The sequence below is a fragment of the Typopeltis vanoorti genome, chromosome 15 (assembly GCF_054136105.1).
Source record: "Typopeltis vanoorti isolate ZY-2024b chromosome 15, IOZ_Tvanoo_1.0, whole genome shotgun sequence".
Lineage (NCBI taxonomy): Eukaryota > Metazoa > Arthropoda > Arachnida > Uropygi > Thelyphonidae > Typopeltis > Typopeltis vanoorti.
The window spans coordinates 51317539-51339497 of NC_143563.1; positions in this window are offsets into that span (position 1 = coordinate 51317539).

The following is a 21959-nucleotide window of genomic DNA, read 5'->3' on the forward strand; positions in this document are numbered from 1 at the left end:
CTTGGATAAAGGATTAAACTCAGAATATAATTTCTTGGTATTATTAATTCCTTAGCTATCTGATTTTACTCTAGTACCTATCAGTGGCTTCTTATCAGAGAACCTTTTATTAGATACTGCAGTAAAGTAGTTCTCATTATTAAGTATAGACCTTCATTCTGCACTTTCTTCGTTCTTATATTGCTGACCTTTCTTTATAAAGCACACAGAATGTTAAATGAATGAAGGATACAAAACGAAAAAAGTACCGCTATCGATAAAATAAATATTGAGAATAAATGAACAGCGTTGTAAAGATTTATGAAATATTCCATATTTTATTAACTTTTTTCGGTGTGTATTGGTTAAGTTAGGTTAGATTTGAGCATGATGTGGACTCATAGAGCGATATTCACCATAAAATATCAGATGTGCTGGTAAATCAAAGGGCACTCTTTTGGTACAAGTTGAGATGTTCTGAAATAACGAATGGAAGAATTTCTAAGAAGGAACCATGTTTAATCAGTACGAAAACGAAACGTTCGAGCTTCATTTATGTTGTTTATTGAATCAAAAGTGTTATCGTCTAAGGATAGTTATCCAACTATGAATGAGTCAATGACTAAAAAAATAATAATTTATCGTGAAAATTATTCAAATCATTAAATTAACAGCATTTTAGAACTTCCTGGAATGTTGCAACTTCGACAGTTACTGAGAGATTCGTTTGCTAAAATCGCATGTCACAGAAGGCGATTAAGGACTAATCTCCAGCAGTTCAGTTGAAATTTCGGAAAAATCAAGTGTTTCTTAAATGAAAATTATAAATAATTTTTAAAATTCTAAAACGCTTTCATGTTTTCCTGAGGTTTTATCATACAATTGCATAAAATGAATAATGAAAATCAAAAACGACTCAGTTAATGTCTTTACGTATTTCTTAACCACTCAGCCGGCCTTGACGTGTATACACGTCAAGTTTACCACGGATGCGAAGTGCATATTAAATTGTAATACCATTGATATTATTTTGAAATATGTGATCGATACAAAGTGTATGAGGAGTCCATATTGACTACAAAGTGGGTAAATAAGGTCATGTTTCGTGGTGACAATTTGACTTTTATTATTGCAAAGTGTCACAGAACTCAAAATTCCCTTCTCTCCCAAATTAAAAACAAACATTTTGCGGATAAGAAGATTTCAATACTTAAATGTTAGTTTTTGAATTAAACTACACGTTAATTTTATAAAAGACAGCATCTTATAGGATTGCTATAAAGAATATTAAAATAAATCTTTTATTTCATCCAAGCTACATGGTAATCTTCAAAGATAAGAGGACTCTTTCGAGATCACTCTATATCGACTGAGGTGTGCAGACAGAGATGAAAACACAAAAGCATCATAAAACTTTTTATCTGATTGTTAGTTAACACGTCTCATATGAAAGCACTAATACAGGACACCTTTCACCAGCCGGTGTTCCTGTTTTGTTGCTTTTCTATCTCACAAACCCGCCCGAAAAATATAATCGATTTACAGTCATAAGTTTACCAGCCTCATCGCCTTAGCTGCTTTGACGTAGTTCAAAATAACCCACCAACGAGTCAATGATCAAGGTAACACTGATAATATAAACAAGCACTGCATTATGGTATTATATACGTCATAACTTCAATATTTCCCTTGGACGCTTAAGGGTCAAAGTTGTATAACAGAGGAGACCTCCACATAGACTTTAAAGGAATGCTGAGAATCGATCATTGTTTCCTACCTAATATCCAATCCTCAACTTCTCGTAGTGCACACTGTTAAATATCTAGCTGAATACTGAATGAACGAGGATGGACTGGCAATTTGGGATTTAGACGACCAAATTTTATTCTTATTGGCTTAAACCAAAATAAAAAATAATTTTACAACATGAGATAATTTCATACCGGCTGGAGCCTAGTTAACAAAACTTCCCGTTCGTTTCTCCAGGAAGTCAAAAGAATAGCGAAAAGTCAGCTACTGGAATAAATCCTGAAACACACCCTTTCTCATCATCACCCAAGTTCAAATTGTACTATCGAAATGTGAAACCTGAATGGTAAAAAATGGAGCTAGCTGAAGAATTGGATAAGTACGAGATCGACTTAATAGTGGTGACTGAAACAAAAAAAGATAAACTTTCGTGAGATATTTCTGAGCAATGAATACAAAAGGTTATACTCAGGCAATGGCACTTAGGAAAGAAAAGGTGTAGCTATAGTACTGGAAAAAAATACGAGGCAATTTTTCTTGTATGGGAAGCAATATCAAGTAGAGTGATGTGGGCAAATATTAGAATGGGCAAGTGAACAATGATACCTATTTGTGTCTATGGTCCCACAGAAAGGTCTACTAAGGTAGAAGTGTATGAATGTTTGGAGCTTTCGAGAAAGCAACCGACACAATGATAAAGGAAACTTGGTCCTTGTTGGGGATCTAAAGAGCAGAGTATGAAATGGTTGTCAGACATACAAAAATATTCTGGGAAAATTGGGAGAAAAGAGCAAAGCTAATAATAATGGCAAATACCTTTTCGAATTCTGTTCAGGGCATGGATTGGTTATTACTAACACAATATTCGAACATAAAAATATGCAAAATTTACATGCAGAGAAGGGGCAAGGAGGAAATTGGAAGTGATCACCATTTAGTAATGAGCAGAAAAAAAGTGATTTTTATACTGAAAAGAAGAACATGTAAGAAAGTTCTAAAGCGAATAAAAGTTGAAAGGCTCTCAGTTTAGTCTATAATGTCAATTATAGACTAAATTACAGATATATTATTCAATAAAAAAATGGAAAATTTGAGAACAGGAACCAAACCTCGGAGAGTGAGTGGATACCCAGAAGAAAATATTGATTGATTCAGTCAGAGAGGCAAGTGGTGAGGTGGTCTGCAAGGATGCAAAAATCAGTTCCCCATGGTGGATACAGGAGGTTAAAGAGGCAGTGAAGGAAAAGAAGAAAGCATTTCCAAAGTTCCTAGCAAATACTCAGATTCTGTTCCTTGAGAATACAGAGACAAATATAAGATTGCTAATCACTGTGTAAAACTAGTTAAACAAAAGTCATGGGAAGACTTTGCTAAGAACATGGAAAATAAATATCACAAAAGTGGCAAAATATTCTGGACGTTTTTTTTTATAAAAGCTCAGAAATGGAGGAAAGACTGACATAAATGGAAATAAAGATGATGGAAATGATATGAAAACTGTCGAATGAATATTCTTGATGTACGGACTAATTACTTCGAAAAATGCCTAAATGAAACAAACAGTAATGAAAAGATGACAACACGTCAGTAAAAAACATTCAGCAGAAAAGCAATCAAGAATACATATAAATACTTGAAGTAGAGAAATCAATCAAGAGCCAGAAACATGGAGAGGCAGCGGATGTAGTTGATATTTAACACGTAATTCTCAAGTATAGAGGTATAGAAGTCCTACAGTGGCTGCACTGCATAGTTCAGATGGCTAGACAGAGAGATGAATTCCAGTTAATTGAAGTGGAGCTCCCATAGCACCATACATAAAAAGGGAAATAAAACGTAATGTGAGAATTACCGCGATATTTGCCTACTGAGTGTTCCTGTTAAGATTTATGCAAATATACTTGAGAAATGGTTGAGAACGATTGTGGAAGGGAAGCGTGGTGTAGAATGAACTTGTTTCAGGTCAAATAGAGGCAGTCAGGAACACCTTTTTTACGTTAGAACAAATATTTCAGAAATCGTGGGAATATAACTAAGATCTGTATTTAAGTTTAGTAGATCTGGAAAGGGTATATGACAATATGCAAAAGCTATTTAGAACCTTACTGTTGTATGATGTCAATGCAGTATTATATAAAGCAATACTTAGTCTTTATTTGAGTTGTAAGTCAGCAGTTAGGACTAAAGGAAGTACAGGAAGATGGTTTGATGTTAAACCTGGTGTCAGACAAGGACTTTCATTATTCCCTCTGTTTTTAATTATGTCTATTGCTCATATTATGAAAGGAACCTCATATCAAAATTGGTGATGATAATCTCAACTCTTTAATTTATGCAGACCATGTTATTCTTCTAAATAAATCCAGCACAAGTCTGCAAGATTCGCTGAATAAATTGAATAACTGTTGTAACAGATATGATATGAAAGTCAGCAACAACATGACAGAGACATTGAAAATGGGCATAAACACTGAAAATATCAACTGCATTGTGAATCGAGAACCAATAACACAAGTAGAGCATTTTATCTATTTTGGTGCAAATTTTAGAGAACATGGTAAACTAAATATGGAAATAGACAACAGAATCAATAAAGCTGGCATGATAGGAAATTACCTGAATAACTTTATATGAAATAAGAGAGAAATTAGTCAATATATTAAATTAGCTGTATACAAGACAGTGTTCAAACCAAATTTAACTAATGGATCTGAGAGTTGAGTTAGAAATAAAACACATAACCAAAGATTAGAGAGCACAGGTATAATAGGCTTAAGAGAGATTAGACGCGTGAACTGATGGCATCAGTGGCAATATCATATTAAAAACGACGGATATGATTAAAGAAATTGAGATTGTTAACATACAGGAATGTGTTAGCAGCGCTGCTAATCTCAGGTTACCGGTAAGGTCAATTAAACAGAAAGAGAGAGGAGAGATTACAAAACACGTGTTCTTCGCGAGGTTATAAAGAAAAAGACCCAGAGGAAGACCAAGATGTTCGTGGATTGATGCAGTAAAAAGTGGCCGAGAGGGAAGAAATAAGATCTGATAATGTTGGAGTCTTGTTAGATAACAGATTGATTTGGAAGAAATTGATTAGAAGTTAGTAAAGATGGAACGTTTTCATTTTGTACTGTCGTATCCTGTACATTCTCAACTGGTGTGCAGGAATATACATATCAGGAATTTGATGATGGTGATGGTGATGTTCTTCCTTTCGGAATGTGGCATTCTTATCGTGATAATTGAAAGGTTTTCCTTCAGGGAATCTGATAGATGCCTGAAGAGGAGAGGGAAGTCGCTGGTTTTTTACTAAACAAGTAAGGGTTCTTAAGAAGTATGGAAGTTTAAGTATATCAGTGATTTTGTATAATTCTTTTTCTGGTCAAACTACAAACTTCATAAAGAAACTAGCAAAACCAATTTGTTTTCACATCCTCTAATTTCTCTCTCGTCGCCAGTAATAATTAATAACACTGTTTCAATAAAAATTCACGCTCATAACAAATAATTCACATGAAAGTGACAAATAAACCGAATTAATAAATATTCATGAAACTGGTAATGAAGGCACTTTCCATTAGCTTGTTTCGAAGACAAAGAGATTTTTGGAAATTTTCAGGAATACTGAGCATAAAAATCTTGTAAGATATTCAAAAAAGTATGTTACATATCTTAGTAACAATGGCTCGTGCAGCTTCTATCAAGAGTTGAATAATAATTATTAATTAGTCAGCATTAATGAATTAATTACTGTTATAGTGAAACTTGGAAATTTTCATATGCACTGTATATATTTTTGAGGAAAAAAAACGTTTTGCATTTTAATACTTACGTGTTACGTTTCTGGCAGCATACATACTTAATTCTCTTTCTGAAAACCCTGGCGAATAATACTGCAAAAATAAATAAATAAAATCAGTGTATACAGTATTGACTACATTACAACAACAACAATTTATTATAATTATTATTATTATTATTATTAATATTCATCCATTCCGTTCCAGGACTTGCTACAAAACATTTCAGCCTTTGGAAACTGAAAATGTCCCGATTTCGGAGAGTTACATAAGACCTAGGAGATAGAATTTTGCTTTTTTTTTAATGTGATAAAGGAAGTTATATTGCACTCAATTAGCATCTCTATAACTTTGATAACATTAGGTCTAGAAAGGTCTACAAAAACTTCTTAAGTTTTTCTAGACCTTTCAGCAAACATTTTAGAGTATGTCGATCTTTAGCTGAGTTGGATTTTTTCTTCCAGAGGGAAAAATCTCTGCAAAATTGTCACAAAAAACACGCAAAAGTACTTACAAATAAATAGAACTTAGGTTTAAGGACTGTTAGATAACACAGTATGAGATCGCTCTCAACCTGATGATTTCGAGATAGAGGAGCACCGAATTTTATTTATTTATTTTTTTTTTTTTACTTTTTTTAAAGTAGGGATAGGATGAATGCTAATGAAATTATTCTCGGAAAATTGTGAGAAAAGTGCTGTATGTGTCCGTGTGTGTGTGTGGTATTTGTACTCTACGCCACTTGACCGCACGAAGGACGATTTAGAATTTCGAATCTAGTAGCTGACATGAGGAACATTTTCTAAGCATTTTTCCGATAGGTTCCCGCGTTAGACGATCTATAACATGGGCAAGTTGTTTTTTTCTGACGGAAACTCTGGTTTTTGGTCAAGTAAAGTTAAGAAAATCGACAGTTGAACCCACATTATTTTCAGACATTAAAAAAGGTGTGTTAGGGTAGGGACCATCAGATGGCGACACTTGTTAGCCGCCTTCTATACTGCATAACGATTAATTAGTGATAATCTTCACCCAGATATCGCTGATTGGCTACCGATGGAGATTGAACTGCCCACTCAGGCTCCAAAGTTTGATGGGGGTAAATCGGCCAAGCCTACTCCCTGTACGGGAACAAAAACGCGTTATATATATATATATATATATATATATATTAGGATAACCAAGTTATTTTATAAACTTGGTTATTTTAACTCCTAATCCCAATTATGCAAACAATTATATTTGTGCTTGGAACAGAGTTCAAGTCTAGAAATGGTACAACACCAGGGAAACTCATTGTAAAGGTGGGTAAAGTTTTATCACTATTCTTAGTATTTTCCCATAATGTAAAGCACATCTCACTAGAAGATGTATACTGCAATGCATTATGGATGGGGTCACTACCCAGACTATATACATCTTCTAATGAGATGTGCTTTACATTATGGGAAAATACGAAGAATAGTGATCAGAGCTTTAAACACCTTTACAATGAGTTGCCCTGGTGTTGTACCATCTTTAGACTTGAACTCTGTTTCAAGCGCAAACTAAATTGTTTGCATAGTTGGGATTAGGAGCTAAAATAACCATGTTTATAAAATAAGTTGGTTATCCTCATATATATATATCATGGACGGGAATCGAACCCAGGTGTTTCCAACCGTCTATGCTGAATGAGCTATGGAGACTCTAATTGTTTTGCTGATATGCTTATCGCAAAATTTTCATGTTAGAGATTGCGATTGAAGATGATTACTGCATGCCAAAATATTTTCGAATTTTTATTTTGAATTGTGAAATACTTTTATTTCAAATTTTATTATTAATTTTGATTAAAAATGAAATTTGATTAAATAATAAATTTGATCATATTTTTTCTATCATTAATAATACATAATTCATAATGCTGTTATTAAATAACCTAAATGCTTCGTTTTTTTTGTTCTCCTCGAACTTCTGACTATTAGTGCATATGCCTGTCGAACATTATTTCCGAATAGCTTACAGTGATGTAAAAGCCAATCAGTCCTTTCATCACCAAACGGTTTTAATTTAATATCATTCGGAAGAAAATGACAGAAAAATCGTTTTTTACTAGATGGCATTTCATCACTGGTGTTGCCCAAAGGTGTGATATTAAGATAGAAATGTTAGGTTTGGTTCGTTAGAATTAAGAACGAGACAACTAATGTTCTAAAACTGGATGTAAATACTTGTAATATGATATTTGTCCCAATAACCAGTTGGATCCTTCCTGACAAGATCGATGAAGTCTTTTAACACATTCCCAGCCAGTTAATGTGCTTAATGATGAGAATAAAGGCAACCTCAAGATCAGATAATGAAAATATGGAAAGGTGTGTATTAGGTGAGGTGAGCAATGCCGCCTTCATTCTTTTTTTATTATTAATTTATAAGATTTAACGCAAGGTTGATCTGAATTATCACTAAATCCGATTTACTGCTATATCAAAATAATTGTTTGTTAAACAGGGTGCTTATGGTCATAGCTGTATAACTGAGAACAGACCTCCACATAGCCTATAAAGGAATGCGAAGAACTAACCAGGGCTTCTGACCAAATGTCCAATCCTCACATTCTCGTTGTGCACGCTGTTAGGTATCTACCTGGACAATGAACGAACGAGGATGGGCTGGCAATTTGGAATTTAGCAGACCAAATTGTATTCTTATCATGGTACAAGACGACAGCATTTTATGTTGGCTGTGGAGTTGCCAGTTTAAACAAGGTTCCCCGTTGTTTACGCAAGGGAACCAGCGAAAAGCGAGCAACCGGAACAAATCCTGAAACAAACCACAACTCAACATCGAAAGAGTTCAAAATCGGTAGTATCAACATATGATGCCTGAATGGCAAAGAAATGGAGCTGGAATTACTAAGAAATTTCATAAATACAAGATCGACATTATAGAGGTGACTGAAACAAAAAAACTGGTGAGATCATTTTAAGTAATAAATAAAAAAATGCTATATCCAGGTATAACAATCATGGGAAAGAAGGAGTAGCTATAATATTCAACACTAGATACGAGGCTAACCTTCTTGAATGCAGGAAATATCAAGTAGAGTGATGTGGGCAAATATCGCTCTACTTTATATTGTCCACGAAGAATTTCTCTAGTTCTGCCTTACTAGAATTGGAGGAATTGTTTGAAGATTTATAGAAAGCAACTGACACAATGAAAAAGAGAAGTTGGCTCTTGTTGGGGAGCTAATTGTAGAGTAGGAAATGATTGTCAGATATACAGAAATGTTTGTGGGAAATTTGGAGAAAAGAGCAAATATAATAATAATAGGGAATACCTTTTGGATTTCTGCTCAGGTCATGGACTGGTTATTACTGACCCAATATACCAACATAAAAATGTGCAAAACTTTACATTGAGAGAAGAGACAAGGAATAAGAAAAGTCTCATTATCTGTGATATTGTTGATAGCGATGTTTCCTCACTGCTGTAGGACACCACACTTACAGAAGATTTGAAATTGGAAGTGATCACCAGTGAGTCTTGAGTAGAATAAAACTGATTATTCATATTGAAAGGGAGAACTTGTAAGAAAGTTTTGAAGCTAATAAAAGTTGAGCAGTTCTCACATGTAAACTGGGTAATAAAATACAAAAGCATTATTCAAGAAAAAATAAAAGAGTTTGAGAACAGGAACCAAATCTCTGACAGTCAATGGCAAATCTCGAATAAAACATTAACTGATTCAGCTAGAGAGGCATGTGGTGAGGTTGTCATGTGGTGAAATGTACAGTCATTTAAAGAGGGAGTGAAGAAAAAGAAAAAATCATATCAAAAGTTCCAGTCAAATAAGTCAGCTTGCGATCTTAGAGAATACAAAGACAAATGTAAGATAGGTAAATACTGTGTAAAACTATCGAGGAAAAGTCATGTGAAGACTTTGGTAAGAATATAGAAAATAAATATCAAGAGGGTGGCAAGATAATCTGGAGGCGGCTGTTGAAAAAGCTCAGAAATGGAGGAACCTTTGCTGTAAAAGGAAATAGAGATGGAAAAGGTGACATGAAAATTGGAGAAAAAGATGTCCTTGATGTATTAAGTAATTACTTTGAAAAAAGCAGTGACAGCACAGTCGTAAAAAAAACACACTGAACTCGCATGCAATCAGAAATACATATCCAATGTTGGATTAGAAACAGCAATCAAAAGCCTGAAATGTGAAAGAGCAACAGGAGTAAATGATACTCGACCAGAAATTCTCAAGTATGGAGGTAAAACGTCTCACAGTAGCTGCATTGCATACATCAAAAGACTAGAAAGAGGGACAAATTTCTGATGATTGAAGAATAGGTTTCATAGTATCCATAAATAAAAAGGGAAATGAAATTGAATGTGAGAATGATACTCGCATTTCCCTATTGAGTATTCCTGGTAATATTTATGCAAGCATACTTCAGAACATGTTGAGAAAGATTGTTGAAGGGAATCTTGGTGAAGAAGAAGAATATTCAGGCCAAGTAGAGGCTATTAGGGTGAGATATTCACTTTAGAACAAATAGTTAAGGAATCGTGGGATTAAAACAGAGGTCGTTTTATAGACCTGCAAAAAAGGTGACAACATGACAAGGTTCCAAGAGAAAACGCAACAATTATATGGTCTCAATGGCGCATTATGACTGAAGAAAGCAGAGTAAGATGGTTTGATGTTAAATCTGGTGTTAGACAGGGATGTACATTATTCCCTTTGTTATTGATTATCTATATGGATCACATTAAGAAGGAAAGTGGTATTAAAACTTGATATCAAAATTGGAAACGTTAATCTCAGCTCTTTACTTTATGCAGAAGATGTTAAACGTTTAGATAAATTAGCCATAACAAGGCCTAATACGAAAAAGGAAGAAGAACAACAAGAAATTTAAATATAATATTCATGAAAGCTTGATTTGTTTCCTCAGTCTAAAGAAAAGGCTAGGTATATTCCACTAATCCGAGCCCTACCCAAGGGCCTATGAGCTATGGAAATACTTTCGGAAAATGAAAGCTCTGCCGAAGAAAGCGCCCTTTTGCAGCTGCCCAATATTCAATCCATCTAACTCGAGTGCTTCTAGATATTTTTTCAGTGTTTTAGGGATGGCGCCTAAAGCACCTATTATTATAGGAACAACTCCGACTATCTCCTGGTATTGATATTTCGATAAACTTATCACCCTTGGTTTCACTTTTTTCAACCACTGTGATATCGGGTGTATTACATTTCAAGCTTTTGTCAGCTAAAATAAAAAGCTAAAATACTCTGGATTTTGAAATCCAGAGTATTTTAGCTTTTTCATTCTCAACCACTTTCTGGTGAACTTTATGCTTCCAATAGTCTTTAGATACTTCAAACCCATATTTTTTACATAAATGCCAGTGGATTATCTTAGCTACGTTATCATGCCTTTTACGGTACTCAATTTGTGAGATTTTGCTGCATCCACTTATAATGTGGTCTACCGTTTCTTCCTTTTCTTTGCACAATCTACTTTTACTGTCTTCTTGAATTTTCTGTATTTTTGCCTTCATAACGTGGTTTTAATGGCCTGTTCTTGTGCTGCAAAAATTACCGATTCTGTTTCTTTCTTTCGTTCTCCATTTCTAAACCATTGCCAGGTCAAGTTGCTGTCAGCGCTGTCCTCTATGCTGTGAAAGTATTTTCCATGCAATGCCTTATTTTTCCATCTTTCAGTTCTCACTTTTACTTGGTTGGTTTTGTATTCCAATTTTGTCTCCATGGGTTTAAATAAACACTCTTTCCTTACCTCCATTAGAAATTTTTCCATTGTTTGCTGCAGATCATCATTTAAATTTCGTTTTTCTTTTTCAATAACTTGCTTCACTTGTAATAATCCTCTACCTCCTTTTTTGAGTGATAGATGTAGCCTATCAATGTCACTTCGAGGATTGAGGGCATGGTGCATTGTCATTAATTTTCGAGTTTTTATGTCTAGATCTTCCATCTCTAGCTGGGTCCATTCAACAATGCCTACTGAATATCTCAGAACAGGTATGACCCAGGTATTAATTGCTTTTATCAAATTTCCAGCATTAAGCATTGACTTAAGGAGTTTTCTTAATCGTCTTATGTATTCTGCTCTAGATCTTTCTTTGATCTGATTGTAAAGAATTTGTGATGCTTCTAAAATTCCCAAATATTTATAGCTGTCTTCGAATTTTATTGCCTTGATTATTTCACCATTGAGCAGCTCGATTTTGTTCATATCTCAAAACTCTCCTCTTGTTATTCCAGCAATTGCACATTTGTCTAAGCCAAAATCCACTGATATATCTTGACTGAATATGTGCACAGTGTTTAGCAACGATCCGAGTTCATTCTCTGATTTTGCATACAACTACAGATCGTCCATGTATAATAGGTGAGATATCATTGCACTCTTTTGCGCAGTTTGATAACCACGATTAGTTTTATTTAAAATTCTAGTTAAGGGGATCAACGACAATATAAACAATAGAGGAGATAATGGGTCTCCTTGAAAGATGCCCCTTTTTATGTTTACCTCTCCAATTTCTTCTCTATTTAGAACCAACGTTGTTTTCCAGTTTTTCATGCTGGATTGCAAACATTTTTGCACGTTTTCGCTAATACCAAATAGTTCTGTGCATTTTAAAATCCAACTATGAGGCACCGAATCAAACGCTATTTTATAATGTATCCAAGCCATGTGAAGGTTGGTTTTTTTACGTTTGCAATTTCTAAGAATCATTTTATCAATCATCAATTGGTCTTTTGTGCCGCTTGAATTTTTGCTGTTACCTTTTTGTTCAGTTGGGAGAAGAGAATTTGCTTTAAGATAGCTGTATATTTTATCAGCTAGTATGCCTGTGAGTAGCTTAAAAGTTGTTGGCAGGCAGGTTATTGGTCGGAGGTTTTCTGGGTTTGGACCTTTTACTTTATCCTTTATGATCAAGAACGTTTTCCCTGCTGTGAGCCACTCGTCTTTGCTTTTTTATTCTAAAACATCATAAAATTGGTTAGCAAGTCTTTTGTAAGCCTGTTAGATATTTCAACCAGTAGCCATGTAATTCATCCTTCCCAGGTGTTGACCAATTTTTTATTTTTTTAACTTGCTTTTGAACCATTTCAATTGTCATTTTCAGTTGGTCCATTTTTCGTTCTTGAGATTCGTTCGTAATTTGTTCAATCCACTTTGCCTTGTTATTTTGAATCTTAGTGTTGTGCCATAGGTTTTTCCAAAACTTTAGTGTATTTTCTTTGTCTCTGGTATTTATATTTATATTTTCTTTAAGTTTATCATTTCTGCAGCGTTCAATTTTGTAAAACTGGTGCTGATTTACGCCAAAACATCGAATTTTGCTTGTACTGTTCAATGCGTATACTGTATCTTCTTATATTAGCTGCAGCTACAACTAATTTTTGCTTGACTTCCTCTAATACTTCATCAATAGGTCGTGTTCCAATATTATATCTCTTTATGAAGTTATTTCGGATTTTTGTGTTTTTCAGCTTCTTTTCCTTAAAGTTTTTCAAATTGCTCACGTCTGTTCTGAGTTTAAGAATTTTATTCTCCAGTCGATGGTTTCATTTTGGTTCCTGAGCCTTACTGCTTTTGGGTTCACTAATCTTATATCCTAATTCAGATATTACGACGTAGGCTATTGAATATACACAAGTTGATTCGTTTGCCCAGTAGTTCCAGTAGGCCAATAAACAGCTTTATTGGCCTCTTGTAGGAGTTCCTTCAGTTTATATTGAGGTACTTGTCTCAATACTGGAAGTCTAACTCGTTCCTGGTTGCTGTTCATTTGCTCCATAATTTTTCTTGCGAGTTCTTGTTTCTTATCTGATAGATTCCTTTCAACTATTTGTATATTTTCAAAATTTTAGCATTCTGCACGTTTGAATCTGGTTCTGCTCCATTGATATTCTTGGTCACTTCACGGTCAGTACAGTCTCCTTTTACAGCTTGAGATTTCAGCGCTTCCAGCTCAAGTTCACTAAATACCTTGCGTTTGATAATGAAGCTGCGTTGCTGCATCAGCTTTTCAATGAAATTTCAAACTTTGGGTGTCGTTCAAGCCAAAGTTGGAACATTCGTTTCTGATATCTCCTAACTGATGGGTTTGAACTGTAGAAGCACTGCATGACTTGTCTATTTTCAGTCATGCTCCACTTTTTCCTAGTAAATACTTTCGAGTTCTGTGGATCTTGCTCCTGTAGCCCATTTGTCACTGGCTCTCCAGGAAGCCTAACATTCAGTGCGGTCCTTGGTAACCCGCGCGACGACCGATGGGTATGGAGTTCTGATTTGTCTTCACCTTTTTTAACTGGGGGTGGGCAGGTGCATGAGATAACAAAATAGGTAAATAGGACAGAATCACCCCTGGCTCTCGAATACTCTAATAGCATTGGGGGAAGGAGCAAGTTGAAAAGAAATACAGAGGGAAAGAAGAGTAGGGACCAGTCTACAGATAATATAACAGATAACAGGTGTATATTACATGACGTAAGGCGTGGTCCAGCTTCAGGTGCCTCTGGTTCGCCATGCCCGATATATATATATATATATATATATATATATATATATATGGAGATCGCGTGATTCCACACACGCACAGGTGTACAACAATAGAACTTTAACTCGGACTGTAGTTCAAGCTCATAATAACTGTAATTTACAGTCGAATATTATGGCTTTATAATTGTATAGCTTTAGAGTGTCTCAATGTTTGTTTCAGTGTCTTTTAATATCTTTCTATGTTCTTAACGCCTGATGAAGTCAATCTCGACGAACCAATATATATTGGTTCAAATATATATTTGAACCAATATATATATATATATATATATATATATATATATATATATATATATATATATATATATATATATATATATATATATATATATATATATATATATATATATATATATATATATATATATATATATATATATATATATATATATATATATATATATATATATATATATTGGTTCAAAATTCCACGAACAAACTTTGAGGAATGGCAGAGATCATCAAAATCAACCATATTCACATAGGAAAGCATTAACGGAAATGCCACCCGAAAGTGATAGGTGGCGCTATTTGCCAGCGCTCCAGGTGAGCAATTAGCTCATTCAAGCTTTCAACGTCGTACGAAGAACATGAGTCGTTTTACGAAAGCTGAGATGCAGACATGCACCCCGTTTATCGTATTATGTATCCAACTACTATTGAACTCTTTAGTTACGCTTAATAATGTTTTTATACTACTTGCAGACTTGTATATATATATATATATATATATATATACAAGTCTGCAAGATTCCATGACTACATTGAATAACTGTGTTGTAATAAATTTCGTAGTAAAATTAGCATTAACAAGATCAAGATCAACTGAAAATATCAACTTCATTGTGAATGGACAACCTCTAGTACAAGCAAAACATTTCGGCTACTTAGACATGATTTTTAGTGAAATGGTAAATTAAACATGCAAATGGACAACAGAAAGAATCAACAAAGCCGGTATTGTTCGAAGTCAAATAAATAAATTTATATGGAATTAGAGAACAATTAGTGAAAATACTAAATTAGCTGTATACAACACAGTGATCAAATCAATTTTAATTTACGCATCAGAGAGCTAGTTTAGAAGTAAAACTCTTGGCCAAAGATTAGAGACCACAAATATGAGACTCCTGAGAAAGATTAGGGGAAATGAACAGATGACAGTAATGAAAATATCTTATTAAAAAGGTGGATATCAGGAAACAACTTGTCATTTTTAGTATCCAGGAATGTGTTAGCAGGGATAATCTCAAGTGGGATGGTCACTTAAGGAGAATGGGAGAGGAAATAGCAGCTAAACAAGTGTTCTTTGCGAAGTTGGCAGGGAAAAGACCCAGAGGGGTGGAATGATACAGTAAAGAGTACCTGAGTGGAGAGAAATATAAGATCTGATAATTGGAGTCTTGACAGGTAACATATTCATTTTGAGGAAAATTGTTGTTAGGATGTTTGTAGTGATGTAAGTTCTTCATACACTAGTAATATCCCGTATACCCCTTGAGGGTACATGTAATTAATTTGTGATGATGTTTGTTTGTTGATATGCTATTCTGCACAATTTGAGAATTTTACATCACATTAGAATATGTAAAGTAAATAATAAACCGAAAACGTTCTGTTAAACTTTTATAACACTTTTTTAAAATGATTATTATGAAAGCATTATTAATAAAGAAATTCATGAGAAATATTCATGAGAAATTCATGAGAAATTCATGAGAAATTCATAACGAAATCCTTTAACCTCGAGCAAAACTTCTGAATAACTTTTTGTAAATCGGTAAGTAGCCATCGGTATCATCACCGATAGTCAACTTCAATACTGTCGAGGATTAGAAGACTATTTGTTGAGATTATGTTAGGCAATATCGCTACCACTTCTTCTCAAACCCTAATTGGTTTTTATTTTCTAGAGAGAGAGAGAGAGAGAGAGAGAGAGATGGTTGCGATACGCTATTTATCATTCAAATTTTGTATTCTACCTCTTTCTAACTAGTACTTCAACTACAGAAATATAAATCAATCTTTGACTGAAAGCTTTCGTAGCACTGCACTTATGCAATGTCTTATTATTTTTCTTTCTCATCACTTCTTGGGAATCTTTCCTTCGGGAGAAATGTCCATTGTATATTCTCATAAAATATGCATCAGTATACAAACTTAGTATATAGTCTTATTAATACTTTTAGTATGTTGTATTAACATTGTTTGTCGACACCCTGTGGTAGGAACTGCCCTGTTTGTATCCTGTCCAGGACGATAACTTTTATCAACGATTTCAATTTGAGGGTTGCCTACTCAATCTTATATGGTGTTGACAGGGTTTTTCACTCTGGATTTTTCATCCCGCAAAACAAGCAAACAGGCCATTTTTGAATTATTTAATGATTTAAAACATGATTTAATTCAGTACTTTACTATAGAGAAGTACTGCATTAAATAATTGCAGTACTTCTCTATAGTGGTCATGTTGTCACTCTCCTCATAATGAAAAAGTAAAACAAAAGTAAAGGAACACTTAATTATAATATCGAGAATGAAGTGAGGAGGTGATATTTAATGTCATCACCTATAGACAAGTAAATATCGGTGAAATAATTTCATTTTATTATTCAAATTTTAACTAAGTAAGACTGTGAGTCATTGAAATTTTAAGGCTTTAAAATATTATGTTATTTGGTGTAAAGACGAAATCAAAACATTATAACTGCATGATCAGAATTTGCTTTGCAGTAATAATCTCCAAAAGTACTTACCTCAGTCTCAGCTTTAACTAGAATGATAAATATTGTAAAGGCACTTCCTATCGTTAACAGGTTAGCCATCCTACACTTTTCCTTTATTTACAAGCAACTTTCAAAATTCTTCAAAAAAGTCATTTTTATGCATTATGAGTTCCTTTTTATCGAAACAGGCCACCTGGCATTTTAATGATGATCACGTGGGTACATCAAATGAAATGAAAGAAATAGACAGAAAATAAAATATGGATATGTCTTTTAGTCTCTTTTCACAGATGTGCAAGACAGCTGCCTGTCTTGCACATCTGTGCAAGAAAAATGTGCAAAGAAAAAAAGAAGAAAAAATGAAACACTTGATTTTGTTTCAATATAGGATTTAAAACAGGAGTTACGCATGTGAATAAATGGTGTATATTCTACTTCAAAATCGTTATAAAAATTATACACAAAGGAGAGAAAGAGAGACAGAGAGAGAGAGAGAGAGTGTGTGTATGTGTGTGTCACTTATGCATTAAAATGATGTTTAATACAGATATCCTTCCTACAGTCACACACATGTGGGAGTGTCACTGAAGTGTTAAAGTGATGTGTAATTGAGATGTCCTTCTGACATTTGTATTAAACACATGTGAGGAACGACATCTGTTTAATACAGATATTTTCGTTACTTATCTATTCAGTAGTGGTTGATTGTTACTGAATTGCAGCGAACGCAATTTAAATTAATGACCACTTCTTTAATCTATGATTAGTAATTAAATTATTTTCAATCATCAAAAATTTTTCATCAAAAATAACTCGAAAGGTAGGAATGTCTTGCGCAGATGAAAAAAAAAACGCATAACCTTAGTGGAATTTTCGTAGACAACAATTAACTGGGAATGTGTGTGTCCATGTGGAATTTGAAGCATTCTTTACTTTTTTTTTTACTTCTAGAGGAAATTTATTTATTTATGTATGTGTGAAGATTTTATTTGGGGTGAAGTGCTCAGGAAGCTCAATATAAAACTGAGATAGCTTTCGGGTAAATTAGCAATTCAATATTAAAATGAACGAACATCACTACTGAAATTTTTTATTTCGTATTTATACTTTTTTACATATATTTTTTAAATTCTATACTTAAATATAGATTGTCCTTTACACCGTCTCTTCCAGGAGTAAACATCACTCTTTCTGCGCTAATGTTTTGGAAATCGGTTATCTCTTCAGTCAGAATTCTCTACGCAGGGCAAGGAGAAAGGGAAGAGAATAAAGCTAACTGCTCGAATTCATGTTCGAAACCCTGACTAGTATTACGTAATATATATACATGGCAGATTTGCTTCTGCGTTACGGAGTTAAAACCTAATAAAAAAAAAAAAGATTAGTTTTGAGGCCACCATGTGTGTGTTTGTGTGCGCGCGTGCGTGCGTGCGAGTGTATATGGTGGGATAGTCCGAATATACTGAATAAGGACTCGTGGACCAATAGGGAAATCATCTTGATTGTAAGGGAAGCGGCACTCCCAATGACCCCTAGCTGGATCTATCTTCTCGCCTTCTACTCCTTTGAGGAAGATCCAGTTACTTTAATCTTTCCTATAAGGCCTTATTAGCCAAGTCTTCTTATTTTATGACCCCCATGCTATTAGAGTACTCGAGGGCCATGGGAACGTTTCACTACAACTATGCTCTCTATATAAACCATACTGTAAATCATCTATAATCTACTCTTTCCCCCTTCAACATACCCTATTCCTCCTATGGGTTTAAATTCGGAAGAAGGCTAGTTCAGAAGACTTAAGGTCCTTACCACTGAACTATTCCATCGTCAGGCTAGTCCCCCAACATGGATAACATAATTCTACTAGTTAGCTGACAAAAAAAAAAGATAATCGGATCGAATCTATCGGAAACGACCCTGGAATGGAAAAGGTAAAACCAAAATGGAAACGACAAAATATAATACACATAGCAAACTGGAATGTAAGAGGAATGGCATATAAAGAAAAAGAACTAGGCCAATTATTAAATGAAAGAAATTTTAAAATAGCAGTAATCACTGAAACAAAAAAGAAATTAAAAGGAACGATGAGAACTGAAAATTTTAATGTGATATACAGTGGAGTTGACAAAGACCAAAGAGCACAAGCAGGAGTCATGATTTGGATTCATAACTCCCTTTCAAAACAGTTAAAACAATATAAATTATGGAATGAAAGAATAGTAGAAGCTAGAATTAAATAGTTACAGGCTATTTAACAATCATTGGTTTATATGCCCCAGAAGAGGGAAGACAACAAGATAATATTGATTTATATAATCAGCTACAAAACATATATAATAAAATAAATAAAAATGATTACGTAGTTTTAGCAGGAGACTTAAATGCAAGAATTGGAAACACGAAAATTAATAATAATATAGCAATTCATGGAGAACACACTCTAAACAGAAATGGTAAAAAATTGATTGAATTTGTAGTTTATAATAACCTAATAATAATGAATTCCTTCTATAAACATAAAGAACATAAATATACTTGGGCAGCAAGAGGATGGAAATCAATAATAGATTACATTATACTAAATGAAAAGACATCAATATTTTCGCTAGATGTTAGAGTGCACAGAGGATAAGAAATAATCAGTGACCACTTACTTGTTAAAATAAAATTAAGAATACTACCAAAATGGCTACAAGTAACAAGAACAGAAAGAAAAATTGAAACATTTGTTTATAAAACTAGACTATTGAATGACACAAATGTACAATGGCTATATGAACAAAGAATTAACTAATATCTAGATAAAATAAAACAAAATGAAGAAATAGAAATAGAATGGCTGAATATAAAAACAATACTAAATGCAGCAGCAAATGAAAGCTTAAGAAAGATCAAAAAATTCAATAAAAGAAAAAAAACTGAAGATCTGGGATGATACAATCAAAGAAATAATCAAAAAGAAAAAAGAAGCCTATCACAAATGGTTAAGCAGTAAAAGATTATAAGATGAAATAGAATATAAAAGAATAAGAGCCATAGCTAAAAGAGAAGTCAGAAAAAGACATAGAGCATCATGGAACAAATTTGCTTCTAATTTAGAACATTATTTATATAAAATAACATCCAATGTATATAATATTTTGAAACACTTAAATGCAGATACCAAAGAAAACATAAAATTAAACATTGAATTGAAATTAGAAGAATTTCTAAATTACTACACAGAACTGTGGACAGACAAATATTATAAAAAAGACAACTGGCAAACAATTAATGAAAATGAAAAGGAAATAACTAAAGAAGAATTAGAAATCAGCATTAAAGAAACAAGAAACAGAAAATCACCTGGAGAAGATAAACTAGGTTCAAAACTATATAAATATGCAGGAACTAGATTTCAAAGAAAGACTCTTATTATTTTTAAATAAAATTTATTGAACTGGTATCCCCCCAATAGAATGGAAAAAAGCAATTGTGATTCCTATCTTTAAAAAAGGTAATAGAGATGACTCTAAAAATTATAGAGGTATCAGTATACTAAATTCCTGTTACAAAATATATAGCAGAATCTTAAATAGTAAACTAACGAAATATTCCGAAAACTTTATGTTAGAAGAGAGCTCCTGAGAGATTTGTGTTTTTTGTTGATTTATTGGTGTTTTGGATTCAATTTAATGGACTTAAGTGTTTAATTTTGGTATATTATTGGAGCTTTATTAGCGTGGTTAGTGTACTAAAGTGTTTTATAACATAATCTATGTCAGGAAGTCGCCGCTAGATGAATTCGTAATGTGTAGTGTTCGTGCAAGCTCCAGATAAGTATCATTTTCAGTTATCGATACAAATTACTTAATATTTTGTAGTTTTGTTTTGTTTGCCTTGCGTATTTTAGTGCGTCTATTTTTGGTGTGTTATAACGTATAATTTGACAAAACATGTTACAGATATGGCACCTGTGCGAAGGAAAATGGCGGCCAGTAATGAAGGTTCGCCATCGTTATCAAAGAACGGTAGCATAAAAGAAATGAGTCAGTGTACTAGCTGTGAAATGTTCGCTTTGCGGAGTGCGGTCGGAGTGTGGTTAGATGATAATAAAGGATTGAATGTGTGTAGAAAATGTAGGGAGAATGCGGAATTGAAGTGCATTTCGGATCGTGAGTGTGATATTTTTGTCAACCTTCAGAATGAAGGAAATAGGGATATGACAAGAAACGGCAAGGTTGTACATGAAAATTGTGAGAGTGTGAATGATAGTATAAATGGTTTCTCAGAGAACAAAAAAGATGAGTTAGATGCATTGAGTGAGATCGCGTTGTTGAATAGTGCGATAGAAAGAGCAAAACAGCAGCTAGAGTGCATGAACAAAAGTAGACTGAATGAACCAACCAATAATAAAAGGTATGACAGGAAAAATAGACGTATGAATGTGAACATGAACAAAATGAAGGATAAAGTGCTGTATGGAGACTTGTTAGTACGAGGTGTGTTAGTAGAGGATATGACAAAATCGTACCAACCTGGTGCGACCATAAAGGACGTAACTGCGTCTATTAGAGAGCAAAAGGAAAGGGTGAAAGAAATGATTGTTGTGGCAGGTACGAATGATTTGAAAGGAGATAAAATGGAAATGATAGAAGACCTGATTGAATTGTTTGAGGTAGCAAAAGAAAAGAGTGAAGTTAGAATGATTAGTCTTTTGCCACGGTATGACAGTGAAATGATTAAAAGGAGGGCTATAATTGCAAATGACTTTATGCGTGGGTTATGTATGACGAGTGGTGTGGAATTTGTGGATGTGTGGAGTGAGTTTGATGGGCGAAAGGATCTATATAAGATGGATGGCTTGCATTTGAATGGTTACGGTGTAAGAAGACTTGAGAAAGTGTTGCTCAATGTAGTGGATGTGCAAATTCAGGGAAACTAGATTTGTTAGGGGGGGGGGAGTAGAGATACAGTCCTTATGGAGGCAGTTGAATGTAAGAATGAATATAATATGCCAGAGCAAATAAGGACAACAAATCTGAGTGGGATAGTTAATATAAGGCATCAAGGTAGGGTTGGGGCTAATGGGGGTCTTAAATTCATGTACACTAATACTAGGAGTATTAGGA